The following is a 17,606-nucleotide window of genomic DNA, read 5'->3' as shown; positions in this document are numbered from 1 at the left end:
TCAAACTACCGACCTTAAGCGATCCGCCCACCTCTGCCTTACAAAGTGTTGGGATTATAGGCGTAAGCCACTACACCCAGCTGACTTTTCTTTTTTCTTTTTTTTTTTTTGAAACAGGGTCTCGCTCTATTGCCCAGTCTAGAATGCAGTGGCGCAATCATGGCTCATTGTGGCCTTAACCTCCCAGGCTCAAGTGATCTTCCTGCCTCAATCTCCAGAGTAGCTGGGACCACATGTACATACCTGGCTAATTTCTAAAATTTTTTGTAGAGAACTCCTGGTCTCAAGTGATCCTTCTGCCTCAGCCTCCCAAAATGCTGATATTATAGGCATGAACTACCATGGTCAGCCTACTTCAGTTCTTTTAAATGATGAAAAGATTCACTTGCTGGATTTACCTATAGTCAGAAGATGTGGATCAACCAATATGAGATATAAGTTTAGACAATATCTTGAACATTTCAGATACTCTACTAAGTGTATTACATGAATTAGCTCATTTAATCCCCAAAACAATAGGGCTATCATGACAAAGACTTGGTTACATTTAGGGTCCTCTAGATCATTGGTGATCATAGTGAGAGTGTCCTTATTGGCCTTGTGAGGGTGGAAAGCCACATTGCAAGGGCTAAGGAATGAGTGGAAGGTGTGGAAAGGGATACTGAATGTATAGGTAGCTTCTTTTTTTTTTATTGCATTTTAGGTTTTGGGGTACATGTGCAGAACGTGCAAGATAGTTGCATAGGTACACACATGGCAGTGTATTTTGCTGCCTTCCTCCCCTTCACCCACATTTGGCATTTCTCCCCAGGCTATCCCTCCCCAGCTCCCCACCCGCTGTCCCTCCCCTATTCTCCCATTAGACCCCAGTGTGTAGTACCCCCTTCCCTGTGTCCATGTGTTCTCATTCTTCCTCACCCTCCTATGAGTGAGAATATGCGGTATTTCATTTTCTGTTCTTGTGTCAGTTTGCTGAGAATGATGTTCTCCAGATTCATCCACGTCCCTACAAAGGACACGAACTCATCATTTTTTATTGCTGCATAATATTCCATGGTATATATGTGCCACATTTTCCTTGTCCAGTCTATCGTCGATGGGCATTTGGGTTGGTTCCAGGTCTTTGCTATTGTAATCAGTGCTGCAATGAACATTTGTGTGCATGTGTCCTTATAGTAGAACAATTTATAGTCCTTTAGATATATACCCAGTAATGAGATTGCTGGGTCAAATGGAATTTCTATTTCTAGGTCCTTGAGGAATCACCACACTGTCTTCCACAATGGCTGAACTAATTTACACTCCCACCAACAGTGTAAAAGTGTTCCTATTTCTCCACATCCTCTCCAGCATCTGTTGTCTCCGGATTTTTTAATGATCGCCATTCTAACTGGCGTGAGATGGTATCTCAATGTGGTTTTGATTTGCATCTCTCTAATGACCAGTGATGATGAGCATTTTTTCATATGTTTGTTGGCCTCATGTATGTCTTCTTTTGTAGTGTCTGTTCATATCCTTTGCCCATTTTTGAATGGGCTTGTTTTTTTCCTGTAAATCTGTTTGAGTTCTTTGTAAATTTTGGATATCAGCCCTTTGTCAGATGGGTAAACTGCAAAAATTTTTTCCCATTCTGTTGGTTGCTGATTCACTCTAGTGACTGTTTAGTTATGAAATTGAAGACTGAGGCTGGGCCCTGTGGCTCACACCTGTAATCACAGCACTTTGTAAGGCTGAGGGGGGCAGATCGCATGAGGCCAGGTGTTCAAGACTAGCTACTTGGGAAGCTAAGCCACAAGAATTGCATGAAACCAGGAGGCAGAGGTTGCAATGAGCCAACATTGCGCCACTGCACTCCAGCCTGGGTGAAAGAGTGAGACTCTGTCACAATTAAAAATAATAATAATAAATAAAAGGAAAAAATAAAATGAAGACAGAGATAGAATAGACAAGATAGGGCAGGGATTTATATGTTTATAATTGTATTTTAGAAATTCTTTAGTATAGGATATGGGAAGAGAAGGTCCATCTCTTCTATGTAGGACGAGTGCTCACATTACTAGATAACGTTTAAAAATTCATCAGCAGTAATAGTTTGAAAAACGAACCATGAAAGAACCTAACCAATAATCCTGCCTTCTTATTCTTTGAATCAGCTACCTTCTTTTCTGTGCGTGTTATTTTTTTTTCCTATGCTTCTGTAGGCACTAAAGCTGTGCATCTTATACTATGCATATGTTAAGTATTTCTTTTTCTTTTTTGTTTTCTTTCTTTTCCAAGATGGAGTCTTGTCTGTCGCACAGGCTAGAGTGCAGTGGCACGATCTCAGGTCACTGCAACCTCTGCCTCCCAGGTACAAGCAATTCTCCTGCCTCAGCCTCCCAAGTTGCTGGAATTACAGGTGTGTGCCACCACGTCCAGCTAATTTTTGTATTCTTGTAGAGACAGGGTTTCACCATGTTGGCAGGCTGGTCTCTAACTCCTGACCTTGTGATCTGTCTGCCTCTACCTCCCAAAGTGCTGGGATTACAGGTGTGAGCGACCAAGCCTGACCCTAACATTAAGTATTTCATAGTGGCATCTTCTCAACCTGTTTTTTCCTTAATCCAATGCCTAAAACACATCACTGGTTTATATACTGTAGGTTTAAGAGATCTATATTAGTATTTTCCATTATTTTCATGTTATTTGCCTTCAGAAGTTCATCTATTTTTAAACCATTAATTCGTTTCCAAGCAGATGGCACAACAACTGAAATCTTTTTCAGAGTCAGAGGCTTTGGTATATATTGTTAGAACCGCAAACTTAATGGTTCTTTGTTCAGACATCTTAACAACAGGCATTGCATCCAAATTTTAGTTATAATACAAATTAAAAGAACTACTGATGGCAAAAAAAAGCGCTACTAAAGCATTTTAAATCACCACCCCCTATTTTTTGTTAAATAAAATTTTGGACAGTAAAATGGCAGGTCTTGTAGGAAGGCGATATTCCAACACCCCATAACAAAACACTTGAGCTGAGAGCTAGACAGCTCAGAGCTAATTTTGGAGCTCAGCAGTCAAAGCAAAATTCTTCAAAAGGATATCTGAGAAAACAGGTCTTAGGTTTACATTATTTTGTTTAAACTCCATGTGCACAAAACTAAACTTAAACTTTCCCCACCTCATTATGTCAAATTTGTGGAGGGGTATCTTTTTGTCACCCATACTGTGCACCAAGTCATCTTTGCTGTTCTTCTTGCCCTCACGCCTGTATCTTAGAGGTTACTAAGCTCTGTCAATATTACAGTCAAAATGACCCTTGAATCTGTCCTTTTCTAGTCTCTCAGTATCTGCTCTTTCTTTGATCCTCTATTACCTACCCCCTAATTTGTGTTTTTCAGTTCCTTCTGTCACCCTTGCTAATCTATGTCCATTCCATTCCTGGATATTATTATCCTTTTAAAACAAATGTAATCATACACTAAAATATTCCCAGTTTTACCACTTGTGGCTCCTTATAGATGGCAGGATAAAAATCAAAACTTCATCTACCCTTAGGTCCTTTATGCTGTGGCTCTGGTCCACCTTCCAAGTCATACTTCTTTCTGCCCTCTATATGTCCCCTGGGTTTGAGTGAAGCTCAGCTGTTCTCTTTTTTTTCTAATACAGCTCTTGCTTTCTTACTTTCTTTTTCTTTACTCTGAATGCCAACTCTCTAACATTCTGGTACTTTCTGCCTTTTAGGTCAGATTCCACCTCCTGCATTAAACTTTTTTGTATGTGATTTTTTTCCCTTTGAATCACTGTTATTTTATGCTTATTTCTCCCGTATTGCATCTGCCACTCTGTGTTGTAATTATGTATACCTGTCCTCTCTTTCCCTGGACTAATCACATCTTTCTTGTATATTTTCTAACTCACAGGAAGGTACACTATGAATGTGTAATTATTCTCGAGTCTTGAGATTCAGTAACTAGTGAAGCATTCGTATGTGATTCCAGTCTGTAATGATGGAGCCCTATTGCTCATCTACACCTGGATGTGAATGGATGGACAAGAAAAATGGCTGCATAGATCCCAGGGCCTTGGATTTTTTCTTGTTTGGATGTAAGAAAACAGTCCAGCTATGCTGCTCTTCCTCTCTTCTCACTAGATCTGGACAGAAAGCAAACTTGCTGGATTGTCAGGGTATGCAAGGATGCAAGATATATGTAAATTCTAACAGATGGGATTTGGCCTACCACAGAAACTTCTATTCCATTAAGTTTGAGCTGAGTTTGTCTACCCTGTGCAAGGTTTTACAGTATTCAAAGGTGACAGGGATCAGTGCTAAATACTTGAATCCTTTCTCAAAGAGGACTGGAATAGTTTTGTTTGAAGAGTCCTCTGTTTCCAAATGCTGGTTAGCAGGAAAACATGGTGATATTTTACATTTTTTACTGACATGTTGGTCCATGGAGATACAAATGTTAATTTCAACAGATTTGTCAATTTTGCTTAGTAAAAGGTGTTAGAAAGTTGTACTATCACCAAAAATAGCCTTTTGAAGGTACTGGGTCCCTATATTTAGAAAGGTTAAACATAAAACAGAAACATTTTTACATATTTTTCAAATGCTGGTAAAATATGCTCTACACAAGGACTTTTTCAATGTATTTATTATCAGGATAGTTTCTTGCATAACCCAAATGACAAATATCTCTGCCAAGTTTTTATAAATTCCCAGGGATTTTTCATCTGCTTCTTTCCTTTCAAGCTATTTATTGATACAGGAAGACTTATTTAATGCATTTTGTTATCCGTGTGCATCTTAATCCAGCTTTGAAGATAATTTGGTTTTGGCTGCTATTCAATTCTAAGACAACAATTTAAGGTAGGTGACTGCATAGCTGGCTGGCAGCTGGGATTTAGAATAGCTTTGTTCTTAATCCGGTTTGCTTCAATTAGATATTACTCTAATTTTCTTCTTACATTCAAACAGCAACAATAAGATTTTAGTAAATATTGTGAAAGTAAAGAAGAACTTACGGAAACATAAGATAGGGTAAATCTGTGGACATGAAATCACATTACATGTTGAAAACAGAGGATGCCTTTTTATTATACAAAGTTGGCCAAAGGAGCACCACCATGTGACTGTATGTGTTAGATTTTACTGTGACTGGTATCATTTCCCCTAAAAATTAACAAATACAGTTGGCCCTTTGTATTCATGGTTTCCACATCCATGGATTCAACCAACCTTGGGTAAAAAATACTTGAAAAAAAATTACGTCTGTACTAAACATGTACAGACATTTGTTCCTATCATTGTTCCCTAAACAATACAGCATAACAACTATTCAGATAGCATCACAGCATATTAGGTAGTATAAGTAATCTTGAGATTACTTGAATCATGAGGGCAGATCTTTCTCGTGCTGTTCTCATATCAGTGAATAAGTCTCAGGAGATCCGATGGTTTTAAAAAAGGGAGTTTCCCTGCACAAGCTCTCTTCTCTTGTCTGTTGCCATGTGAGATATGCCTTTCATCTTGAGATAAGTAATTTCAAGATTACTTATACCTGTCCCCTCAAGATGATTGAAAGTATATGAGAGCTAAGCATGGCAGCTCATGCCTGTAATCCAAGTGCTTTGGGAGGCCACGGCAGGAGGATCACTTGAACCCAGGCTGCAGTGAGTCACGATGGCACCACTGTACTCCAGCCTGGGCGACAGAGTGATTCCCTGTCTCAGAAAATAAAATGAAAGTTCAAAATAAAGTATATGGGATGCTGTGCATAGATTATATGCAAATACAGTGCTAAGCCCCCCCTTTTTTTTTTTTAATCAGAGACTTGAACATCTGCAGATTTTGCTATCACAGAAGGTCCTGGAACCAATCCCCCATGGACATGAGGGACAACCGTATAATGAAAACTTGATATGACATAGTATATTAGTCCATTTTCAAGCCGCTGATAAAGACATACCCAAGACTAGTCGATATATAAAAGAAAGAGGTTTGTTGGACTTACAGTTGCACATGGCTGGGGAGACCTCACAATCATGGCAGAACAGGAAAGGCACATCTCACACGGCAACAGACAAGACAATAGAGCATGTGCAGGGAAACCCCCCTTGTTAAAACCATCAGAACTCCTGAGACTTACTCACTATCACGAGAACAGCATGAGAAAGATCTGCTCCCATGATTCAATTATCTCCCACTGGATCCCTCCCACATGTGGGAATCCAAGATGAGATTTGGGTGGGAACACAGCCAAACCGTCATACAGATCATTTCCAAGGTGCCTCTACTAGGCACTGGTGCCTCCGAGATTCCAACCCAGGTAGTCTCCAGAGCCTGTGCTCTTAAGCAGGTGTGCCAGTATTGCCACCTAAGTCCATGTTACGCCTCTTTCATTTACTATTTGTTTGCATTACTCTTTGCATATTTGTGTTTCTATTGTCTTCTGGGGTATGCATAAAATCCATGGCCAGCAAAGATCTGCAAGATCTGGGCCTGACGTGTGTCTCCAGCATCATCCATCACTCTTTCCCTTGCTCACTCTTTGCCGTTCCTCAGATATCCCCCGTTCATTCCTACCTCAGGAATTTAAAGCACTCTGTCTCTTCTGCCTGGATTGCCCTTTCCACAGATTACTATTGCTTTCTCTCTCAGTTTACTTAGGTTCCTGTCCAATGTTACCTTCTCTCTGATTACTCTATAGCCCCCTAACCTGTTTTATTTTTCTTTGCAACATTTATCACTCTTGAAATTATTTATTTATTCTTATTTTTGTCACTCTTCCCTTCCAACAGAAGGCAGATTCCATGGAGGTGAGGATTTTGTCTGTTTTGTTCATGACATGACTCTGGTATCTAGAGCAATGCCAGGCCCATGGAAGATGCTCTATATTTATGAAACAAACAAATTTAGTTTCTCCCAAGAGTCTATGAGGTGGATAAGGCAGATAATATTATATCCCTTTTATAGTTGAGATGGTCTCAGAAAGATGAAGTAAATACCTCAAATATATTGGTTAATAAGTGGTTGGGACTAAAGTGAGACTAAAATCTCTCCTCCTTCACTCTCAGGTTTGGGCATTCTTCACTGCACCAGCATGGTCTATCTGATGTCATCTGTTTTTCTCCTTTGCCTCCAGTGTGGTTACAAAACGTTTCTGAAATTACTGCCTGCTTCACTCATTACATCAACCAAACCACAGGTAAGACTGACTACAGAGTCTGAAAATTCTGAGTTAGTGGCTCTAACTTTTGCCATTTCCTAACGCAATTCTTCTATGACTAAAACTTTTAAAGGTTTATAAATCTGTAACCTTTTCCCCATCTCCCATTTTATATGCAGTCAGAATATGTAGATAAACCCAAATTTTTGCTTAATTTGAATGAATTAATTTATTCAATGTAGATTAAATCTCAGTTCTTCTATTTACTGTTGTACGTCATTTAATCTCTCTGAGCCTTGGTTTCCTCAGTCAGTCAGTGGGGATAATAGAAGTAACCAATTCATAAGGCCGTTCTGACTATTAATAAGATAACCAAAGTGCCTGCCATACACTAACGGCTCAGTAAGTAGTAGCTATGCACTGTATTGCTATGTTCCAGGCACTCATAGATGTGAGGATACAACAAGGAGCAAGCTAGATGTGGGCCTTCTCCCTCAGAACTTTCAGAGTAATAAGGAAGACAGTTGAACAGTTGAATAAACCAAACAACATCTGTCAAGTACCGTAAGGGGGTGGAGGGTCAGTCCTGGAGTTAACCTTGACTCCTTTTCTCTCACACTCCACCTCCAGTCCATCAGCAAGTCATGTCCATTCTGCCTTCATAAAAAAAATCCAGACCTTGATCATAGCTCACCACTTCTAATACTGGCACCCTGGTCTGGGCCTTGATCAACTCTCAAGAACTTTGATTACTCCAGATTACTCCTAACTGATCTGTCTCCCTGCCTCCACCCTTGTCCCCTATGATTTATTCTCCACAAAGCAGCCAAGGGTGATCCTATTAAAATTCTTCATATTATGTCACTTGCTATAGGCAAGAAGGAGGTTTATTGGACTTATACTTCCACGTGGCTGGGGAGACCTCACAATCATGGCAGAAGATGAAAGGTACATCTCTAGAACAGCATGAGAAAGATCTGCCCCCATGATTCAATTACCTCCCACTGGGTCCCTCCCACAACACATGGGAATTCAAGATGAGATCTGGGTGGGGACACGGCCAAACTATCACATAGGTCATTTGCCATAGGCAGAATACCCCTCTCCATCACCAAACATGGCTGTGTACTGATCCCTGGGGCTTATGAATATGTTGTCTTATATGGCCAAAAAGATTTCACAGATGTGATTGAGGACCTTCAGATGGGGAGATTATTCTGGATTATCCAGGTGGGCTCAACCTAATCACGATTTTTTTTTTTTTGAGACGGAATCTCACTCTGTCGCCAGGCTGGAGTGCAGTGGCGCAATCTTGGCTCACTGCAACCTCTGCCTCCCAGGTTCAAGCAATTCTCCTGCCTCAGCCTCCCGAATAGTTGAGATTACAGGTGCGAGCCACCACGCCAAACTCATTTTTGTAGTTTAATAAAGATGGGGTTTCACCATGTTGGCCAAGATGGTCTTGATATCTTGACCTCATGATCTGCCTGCCTTGGCCTCCCAAATTGTTAGGATTATAGGTGTGAGCCACCATGCCTGGCCAATCACATGAATTCTTAAAAGTGGATAACCTTTCCTGGGTGTGGTCTTAGGGAGCCTGACCACAGAACAACAGTCAGAGAAATGCAATGTTGCTGGCTTAGAAGATGGAGCAAGCAGACCTTAGGAGCTGGAAAAGGCCAGGAAACATACTCTCCCTAGAGCCTCCAGAAGGAATGCAGCCCTGCCAACATAGCAATTTAACCCCAGTGACATAATTTCTGATCTCTGGAACTGTAAGATAATAAATTTGTGTTGTTTTAAGCCACTAAATTTGTGGTAATTTGTTATAGCAGAACAAAAAACTAATACTTACTCTTCTGCTTAGAATCCCCCAGTGGCTCCCCAACTCACACAGGGTAAAAGACAAAGTGACCTCCAAGGCCCTAAGCCATCTGGACCCCTGTATCTTGAGGAACTCACTTTCTCCAGGTCCCCTTGGCTTACTCTGCTCCAACCACACTGCCATTCCTGGAACATCCAAGCATTCTTTCCACTGAGGGTCTTTGCACTGGCTGTTCTCTCTTCCTGGACTACTCCCCCAGAAATTCACAAGGCTGTCTCATATTTCCTTTGGTCTCAGCTGGGATGTTACCTCCTCCATGAGCCCATCCCCAACCTCCCAACATGAAATAGGCACATGTCCAATCCACTTAAGCCTGCTTTTTCTTGTTAACGCTTCTCACCACTTGACATATTATTTAATTGTTTATTATCTCCATGCTCCCCCTTTAGAAAATATGAGCTCACAAGGGCAGGGACTTTGTCTTCATGGCTGCTATATCTCCTTGCATGGGGTAAGTGCTCAGTAAATAATTTATCAAATGAATTGAATGGATGAATGAGGGAGAGAGAGAAAAGAAAGGAGAGAGTGTTATGAGAACACAGGATATCTCAGGTAGTGTAAGGAAAAAAGGGAAGACCTGAAGTGAAGTCTGTGTAGGAATTAACCAAATGCAGGGAGTGATGTTTTAGACGTAGGGAACAGCATGTATGAGGTCATACAAATGGCCAGCAGCCTGGAGCATACAGAGGCAGCATGATACGGTTTGAAAACTTATTTTAAGCAGTTGGATTCGCTGTTAACCACTGCAGATAATTCTGGCCAAGAATGCTTACTCTGAGACTGCTGCTTGGGCTTAAATCCTGGCCCTGTCTCTCACTAGCTGTATGTCCTTGGCCCATTACTCATCATCTCTGTAAGAGGAGTGTGATAGTAACCCTACCTCCAGGGCAGGGGTGTCCAATATTTTTGCTTCTCTGGGCCACATTGAAAGAAGAATTGTCTTGGGCCACACATAAAATACACTAACAATGATAGCTGATGAGCTCAAAAAAAAAATCTCATAATGTTTTACAAAGCTTAGAAATCTGTGTTGGCCGCATTCAAAGCATCCTGAGCTGCACGTGGCCTGCAGGCCATGCGTTGGACAAGCCTGTTCTATTGTGAGGAACAGGTAAGTTAAACGTAAATAAAGTGCTTGGGAGAGTGCCTGGTACATTGTAAGCATGGTTTGAGTGTTAGCTATTATTAATTATTACCAGCAACAGGGAGATGCTGGAGTTTTATTAAAGGATTAACTTGATAGGACTTAAGTTTTTTGTGTTTTTTGAGACAGGGTCCTAACCCTGTTGCCCAGGCTGGAGTGCAGTGGTGCAATCTCGGCTCACTGCAGGCTTGACCCTTTGGGCTCAAGATTCTTCCACGTCAGCTTCCTGAACAGCTGGAACCACAGGCCAGCACCCCCATGTCCTGGCTAATTTTCTTAAAAAGTTTTTTTTTTTTTTTTGTAGAGACAGGGTTTCCCTATGTTGCCCAGGCTGGTCTGGAACTCCTGGGCTCAAGCAATCCTCCCATCTCGATCTTTCAAAGTGTTAGAATTACAGGCCCTGTATGATATATATTTTTTTATTTTAATTTTTTTTTAGAAATTGGGTCTTACTATGTTTCCCAGGCTGGTCTCCAACTCCTGCACTCAAGCAATCCTCCTGTCTTGGCCTCCCAAAGTGTTGGATTATCAACATGAGCCACTGTGCCCAGCCCTGTACAATGCTTTTTAAACTTCAGGTTGTGACTCACTAATGGGTCATAAACCAATTTAGAGGATCAAAAGCAGCTAAAAGATCCCCCACAAGAATAGAAAACAGAACATAGGATTTGGAAAGGGTAAGTAATGTGTATAACATTTGTTTCGAATATATATGTGTGTGTGTGTGTGTGTGTGTGTGTATATGTATCCTCACATATATGTATATTTTATACTCACACTCATTACTCATCAGATAAAATGTATACCTGCCTATGGATCCTAGTTTAACAAGTTTAAGAAATACTGCTTAATGGTACCTGCTCTAATTCTTGTTCTGCAAGCTAGCTGTGTCACCCTGGGTGAGTCCTTTCCAGGATCTTTGAAGTTCTTATAGCTCTGTAAGATTATGACTCTAGATATAGGAAATCCTGCCTGTTTGGGTGTGTGGCGAAATGTCTTGCTGTGACCTACAGTGAATTACAAGACAAAACCTAACCACTCCTCAAGGGACAGCCCTGAGGAAGTATTTGGCAAAGCATAAGCCATACAGCACAACAGCTGAGGGAGACCAATTCCAGATCCCAAAGTACCTTGTGTTTCCAAGTTAGAGAGTGGGAGGAAAGATGGGGAGGTGTGAATTATCTCCACAGTGCACTTATCTCCATAGTGCCACCCACCTCTGCTGTGTTTGAGAGTCACATTGACAAGCTGCCGACAGCTCAGTGGGCAATGCCCCTGCCTACCCTGGCTCCCCTTTTAGCTGCCAATTACGGAATCAGCTGAGGAGGAAAGTGAGGGCTGTTATGTTCACCAGAAGACTGGAGGCTCACATGCCCATTGGTCATCTCTGCTGAACTTCTTTGCGGGATAGTTGCCTGGCAGGTCAGCTGTTTCGTGGGTGGAGGGAAGGGTTGACTAATTGCATGTATGTAGCAATTTAGCCAATACAGTGGTACTACATACCCGCTTTGTCAGTGGCAGCATGCCCTTGGCACTAGCCTACCAATTAGTTTTGCTCTAACAAATCTATCTGATAGCAGTTAAGAAAGCCAGGAGATAGAACCATGAGGATCCAGAGCAGTGATAGCTTGGACCAGGGGAATTGGACAATTTCTGTTCTTTGAATTAACTATGCTGTGACCAATCATGTAGAAATCTCAGTACACCGGGCCAGGTGCAGTGGCTCACGCCTGTAATCCTAGCACTTTGGGAGGCTGAAGTGGGTGGATCATCTGAGGTCGGTTGTTCAAGACCAGCCTGGCCAACATGGTGAAACCCTGTCTTTACTAAAAATACAAAAAAAATTAGCTGGGTATGGTGGCACGTGCCTGTAATCCCAGATACTTGGGAGGCTAAGGCAGGAGAATTGCTTGAACCTGGAAGGCAGAGGTTGCAGTGAGCCGAGATCGCAACATTACACTCCAGCCTGGGAGACAGAGTAAGACTCAGCCTCAAAAAAAAAAAAAGTTCCTTTTCCACTTCACTGCTTCACTTGACTAGCCTTAAAAAAAAAAAATTAAAGAAAAAAGAAATCGCAGTACACTGAACAGCTGTACACTTGGAGGCACAGAGGCTCAAGGGTGGTGTGGATAACTCCTTGCACTTCTGGACTCTGCCTTTTCTCTAACAGTTTATTCTTCATCCTGGCTATTTTTCTATTTTTACTAACTTGAAACATCATTCTTCCTATTGCATTCCCAGAGCACACACGTTTTTTGTTTTGTTTTGTTTTTTTGAGACGAAGTCTCTTTCTGTCCAGGACTACACATTCAAAACACAAGTTGTGGGCTAGGTGCAGTGGCTCAAGCCTGTAATCCCAGCACTTTGGGAGGCCGAGGCAGGCAGATCATTTGAGGCCAGGAGATTGTGACCAGCCTGACCAACATGGTGAAACCCTGTCTCTACTAAAAATATACTAAAAACACAAAAAAATTAGCTGGGCCTGGTGGCACATTCCTGTAGTCCCAGCTACTCAGGAGGCTGAGGCAGGAGAATTGCTTGAACCGGCAAACAGAGGTTGCGGTGAGCTGAGATCACACCACTGCACTCCAGCCTGGGAGACAGAGCAAGACTCCATCTTGAAAAGAGAAAAACAAAAACAACTTTTTCTGAAGTCATGATGGTAATATAAACTTGTACTATGACATAGGACAGTGTCTACAAAGGGACTAATAGGTAAAATTAAACTCATCCCCCCAACACACATACATTTTTAAAACAACAATGACAGCAACAACAAGCTACCTTGTCATTATAAGAGATTAAGGAATGAGACATCTAAAACCATATTTAGGAGATAATTTGGGGTAGAGAGCTTATCTTTTCTAGTAAGTGTCATATTTGGCTCCATTTCTATTGTATATAAAAATTAAAGAAATGCTTTAACTTCAGCAAAGAAGTGAAAAGCTTGGCTTTATCTATCAGTACCAGTTTGATCACATGATGGGGGAAGAGGAAGAAATAGACCAATTTCTTTCTTTCTTTTTTTTTTTGAGATGGAATTTCGCTCTTGTTGCCCAGGCTGGTGTACAATGGCGCGATCTCAGTTCACCACAACCTCCGCCTCCCGGGTTCAAGTGATTCTCCTGCCTCAGCCTCTCAAGTAGCTGGGATTACAGGCATGCGCCACCACATCCAGCTAAATTTTGTATTTTTAGTAGAAACGGGGTTTCTCCATGTTGGTCAGGCTGGTCCTGAAATCCCAGCACTTTGGGAGGCTGAGGGCAGGTGCTCCACTGCGCCCAGTGACAAATTTATTTCTATTGCCTATGTTTCCCTAGCACCTCCACTAAGAATCTAGAGTCAGTTCAAGGGAAAAGACAGATATTCAGAAGATAAGCAGCAGTACATGTTCATGTTGAAGGTGGCAGGTGACTTTTGGCAGGTAGGAGAGAAGCACGATGTCCAAGACATGAGTGCCCCAGGCATCAGCAGCAGTGGGAAGGGGAATTACTATTCACTGAAGACTCCTTTGTACCATGTGCAAACTCTTAAAGTTTTAAAATAATAAACAATAGCAACAAAACCCAAACTCCCTAATATTTGGATTAAGCCTCTTCATTTTTGTATTTGGGAATATCCAAATTAAAAAAAAAATAGTTAAAATAAGGTATGTAATTTGGTGCTTACTCAAAGAAAATACCAAAATGTCCTTGATAATATTGCATGCTTATATGTAAGCACTTTCAAAGCCATGAACTGAGCATTAAAAGTAAGGATTCAGGGCCAGCCGTGGTGGCTGATGCCTATAATCCCAGCACTTTGGGAGGCCAAGGCGGGTGGATCACGAGGTCAAGAGATCGAGACCATCCTGGTCAACATGGTGAAATCCCGTCTCTACTAAAAATGCAAAAAATTAGTTGGGCATGGTGGCGTGCGCCTATAGTCCCAGCTACTCGGGAGGCTGAGGCAGGAGAATTGCTTGAACCCAGGAGGCGGAGGTTGCAGTGAGCCGAGATCGCACCATTGCACTCCAGCCTGGGTAACAAGAGTGAAACTCCATCTCAAAAAAAAAAAAAAAAAGTGAGGATTCAGTGGAAGGGCATGTTTGCTAACAGGTAATAGGAACAGAAGTTAAGTCATGGGGCCAGGTGCGTGGCTCCGACCTGTATACTGGCACTTTTGGAGGCTGAGGTGGGTAGATCACAAGGTCAGGAGTTTGAAACCAACCTGGCCAATATGGTGAAATCCCGTCTCTACTAAAAATACAAAAATTGGCCGGGCATGGTGGCGGGCGCCAATAGTCCCAGTTACTCAGGAGGTTGAGGCAGGAGAATCGCTTGGACCTGGGAGGCAGATGTTGCAGTAAGCCGAGATCATACTCCAGCCTGGAAGACGGAGCGAGATTCCATCTCAAAAACAAAACAAAACAAAAAGTCTTATAATTTCCTCTGGGTTTATTTTTCTTTTCGAGACAGAGTGTCACTCTTGTTACCCAGGCTGGAGTGCAATGGCGCGATCTCCGCTCACCGCAACCTCCGCCTCCTGGGTTCAGGCAATTCTCCTGCCTCAGCCTCCTGAGTAACTGGGATTACAGGCACGCGCCACCATGCCCAGCTAATTTTTTGTATTTTTAGTAGAGACGGGGGTTTCACCATGTTGACCAGGATGGTCTCCATCTTTTGACCTCGTGATCCACCTGCCTCGGCCTCCCAAAGTGCTGGGATTACATGCTTGAGCCACCGTGCCCGGCCTATTTTTTCTTTATTTTAAAAAGAATTGCTAATCTTCTCTGTATCATTCCAGTTTTTAGTATATATGCTGCTGAAGTGAGCACATTATTTTCTCATGGAACTGAAGAAAATGTTTGTCTTTCCTGACAAACTGGTATGAGCTCTTTCCTCATTTAATTAGAACAACAACATCACAGGGCATTTTACTTTTCTCTTTGTCTAAAAAAAACCAAAAATCTAAGTTCTCACTATAACCTTTTACTCGCCTCCTCATAAAGTTTTCATTTTTTAACTTTCATTTTAACTTTGTTATTATTTAATGTTTTTAAATTCAGGAGACATGCAGGATACAAGGGATTAAAAGAAATAGATAAAATCTGAAATTCTTCAGGGTCCACATTTCTTGGAATAATAGGTGTGAACTTTTTTTTCAATTGGAATATTTTTTCTCATTATAAAAACGATCTACATGTTTACCCAAAAAAGGAGACAACATAAAGGAATAAAGCAAAACAAGCAGTGACTGGTAACGCTGGATTAACCTCCTTCCCCTCCACCTTTGCTTGTTTAGGAATAACATGCTCTACGTGGTATTCTACTGTATGGGTATACTGTAATTCAGTTAGACAAACTATTAGTAAAAATTTAGGATGTATGCTTTTTTTTCCCTAGAAACAACATTGCAGCAAACAGCCATATTTGTGTGTGTGTGTGTGTATCCTTATTATCTGTCCTATCCTTTTCTGAGGATAAATTCAAAAGATAATACATATTTAAAATGTGGATATATATTGCCAAACTAGAAAAGTTCTATGATGCTACCAGTACAGCATATGAGAATCTACTCACAAAGTCTCACCAATACTTACATAATTTTTTCCTCTTATACATGTTTCCTGTTTCCTTTTGGAAGGTAATTTATCTTCTCATGAACCAGAGCTTTCAGAACTGTGCAGCACAACGAGCCAAGCTTCTTTTTCAGAACAGGATTTCCTCATGGATTGTGTGTGTGAGAGGGAAGGCTGTAGGACCTGGATTTGCTCACCTCTCAGCAAGAAGGAAACCTCATGTCTGGCAGGTGTGCTAGTCGTGTCTTAAATATTAAATATTAATTGAGCCTATTTGTCAGGCCCTAAGCTACATGATAGGGATATGATGGTGAACCAAACAGTCTCTGCTCTCAGGGAGTATACATTCTAATGGAATATTTACTAAGGCATTATTTTCTAACTTTACCATGTGATAGGAAAAGAAAAGATGCATCTTTCTAACTTACATGTGTTTGCTTTTTGAATTCAGTATTTTTTTGTCCATTTGTATTTCTCCCCCTTTTAAATATAACTACTTTTGGGCTTTTCCATCTTTCCCTTCTTGATTTGTAAGGGTTAAACACATTAATCCACTGCCATTATAGCAGACACCAGCCCGCATCTCTGTCCTTGGTCATGGAGCCCTGACTTTGTCTAGGCATTGAGTGACCACGGTAAGTGGAGCTGGACTCAGGGCCTGGAGTTTCAGGAGAAACAGGAAGCAGTGTACTGAGGCCTGGCTCTGGTCCTGGATCAGGTGAGCTCACAAATCCACAGTTTACTCTTACAGGACCTCCATTTCCTCACCTGTAGAATAAAGGCACTAAACCAAGATAATGCTTTTGGGTTCCTTCTAGCTCAGGTGGTCTATAGTATTAGGAACCTAAGGGTACAGAGACACAATTAACAATATTTATAGAATGTTTGCAGTACGAGAAACTGCAAGGCATTGAGGGTACACTGAAAACGAAGACTTTGTCCCTACTTTTAAAGAATTCATTATGGCCGGGTACAGTGGCTCATGCCTGTAATCCCAGCACTTTGGGAGGCCAAGGTGGGAGGATTGCTTGTATCCAGGGGGTGGAGCCAGAGTGAGCAACATAGTGAGACCCTTACTCTACAACACATCAAAAATTAGCCAGGCATGGGGGTGCATGCCTGTAAACCCAGCTACTTAGGAAGCTAAAGCAGGAGGATGGCTTGAGTCCCAAAGGTCGAGGCTGCAGTGAGCCACAATTGTATCACTGCACTCAGCCCAGGTGATAGAGTGAGGCCCTGTATCAAAAAAAAAAAAAAAAAAATCCCAAACCAAAACAAAAAAGAATTCATGAGCTTGTAGGGGAAACAGATCTGTGGACCTGAATGGACTTTCCAATGCATAGAATTAGAACAAGTAATTATCAAAGTGTTTTTTAAAGTGTTATCTTTTGGCTAGGTATGGTGGCTCATACCTTTAATCCCAGCACTTTGTGGGCCGTGGCAGGTGGATCACTTGACGCCAGGAGTTAGAGACTAGTCTGGCCAACATGGTGAAACCCCGACTCTACTAAAGATACAAAAATTAGCCAGTCATGGTGGTGTCTGCCTGTAGTCCCAGGTACTCAGGAGGCTGAGGCAGGAGAATTGCTTGAACCGAGGAGGCAGAGGCTGCAGTGAGCCGAGATCGCACCACTGCACTCCAGCCTGGATGACACAGCGAGACTCTGTTTCCAAAAAAAGCAACAAAAAAGTTATCTTTTTACATTGAATATTAAAAAGTAAAAGAAAAAATGTTATTTTTTTTATACCATTGACAAAAATTGATTACATGTGGGATTGAAGACTTACATGAGAAAAATAAAACTTTTAAAGAACATATAAAAGAATGTCCTAACTTCAGGATATGAAAGAATTCCTTCAGACA

General features: G+C 41.5%; 1 long non-coding RNA gene across 1 annotated transcript; it reads right to left on the bottom strand.

Annotated features, from left to right (window-relative positions):
• Positions 1-45: 45 nt before the first annotated feature.
• LOC144579509 (uncharacterized) lies at positions 46-17,312 on the bottom strand. Its single transcript, XR_013527225.1, has 2 exons — positions 17,155-17,312; positions 46-1,006 (listed from the first exon to the last, which is right to left on the bottom strand). It is a non-coding gene; the product is annotated as an uncharacterized LOC144579509 (long non-coding RNA).
• Positions 17,313-17,606: the final 294 nt, after the last annotated feature.

The sequence above is a fragment of the Callithrix jacchus genome, chromosome 15, assembly GCF_049354715.1.
Source record: "Callithrix jacchus isolate 240 chromosome 15, calJac240_pri, whole genome shotgun sequence".
NCBI lineage: Eukaryota > Metazoa > Chordata > Mammalia > Primates > Cebidae > Callithrix > Callithrix jacchus.
Note: the sequence above shows the minus strand (reverse complement) of the source record. Positions and strands in the feature narration are given on the sequence as shown.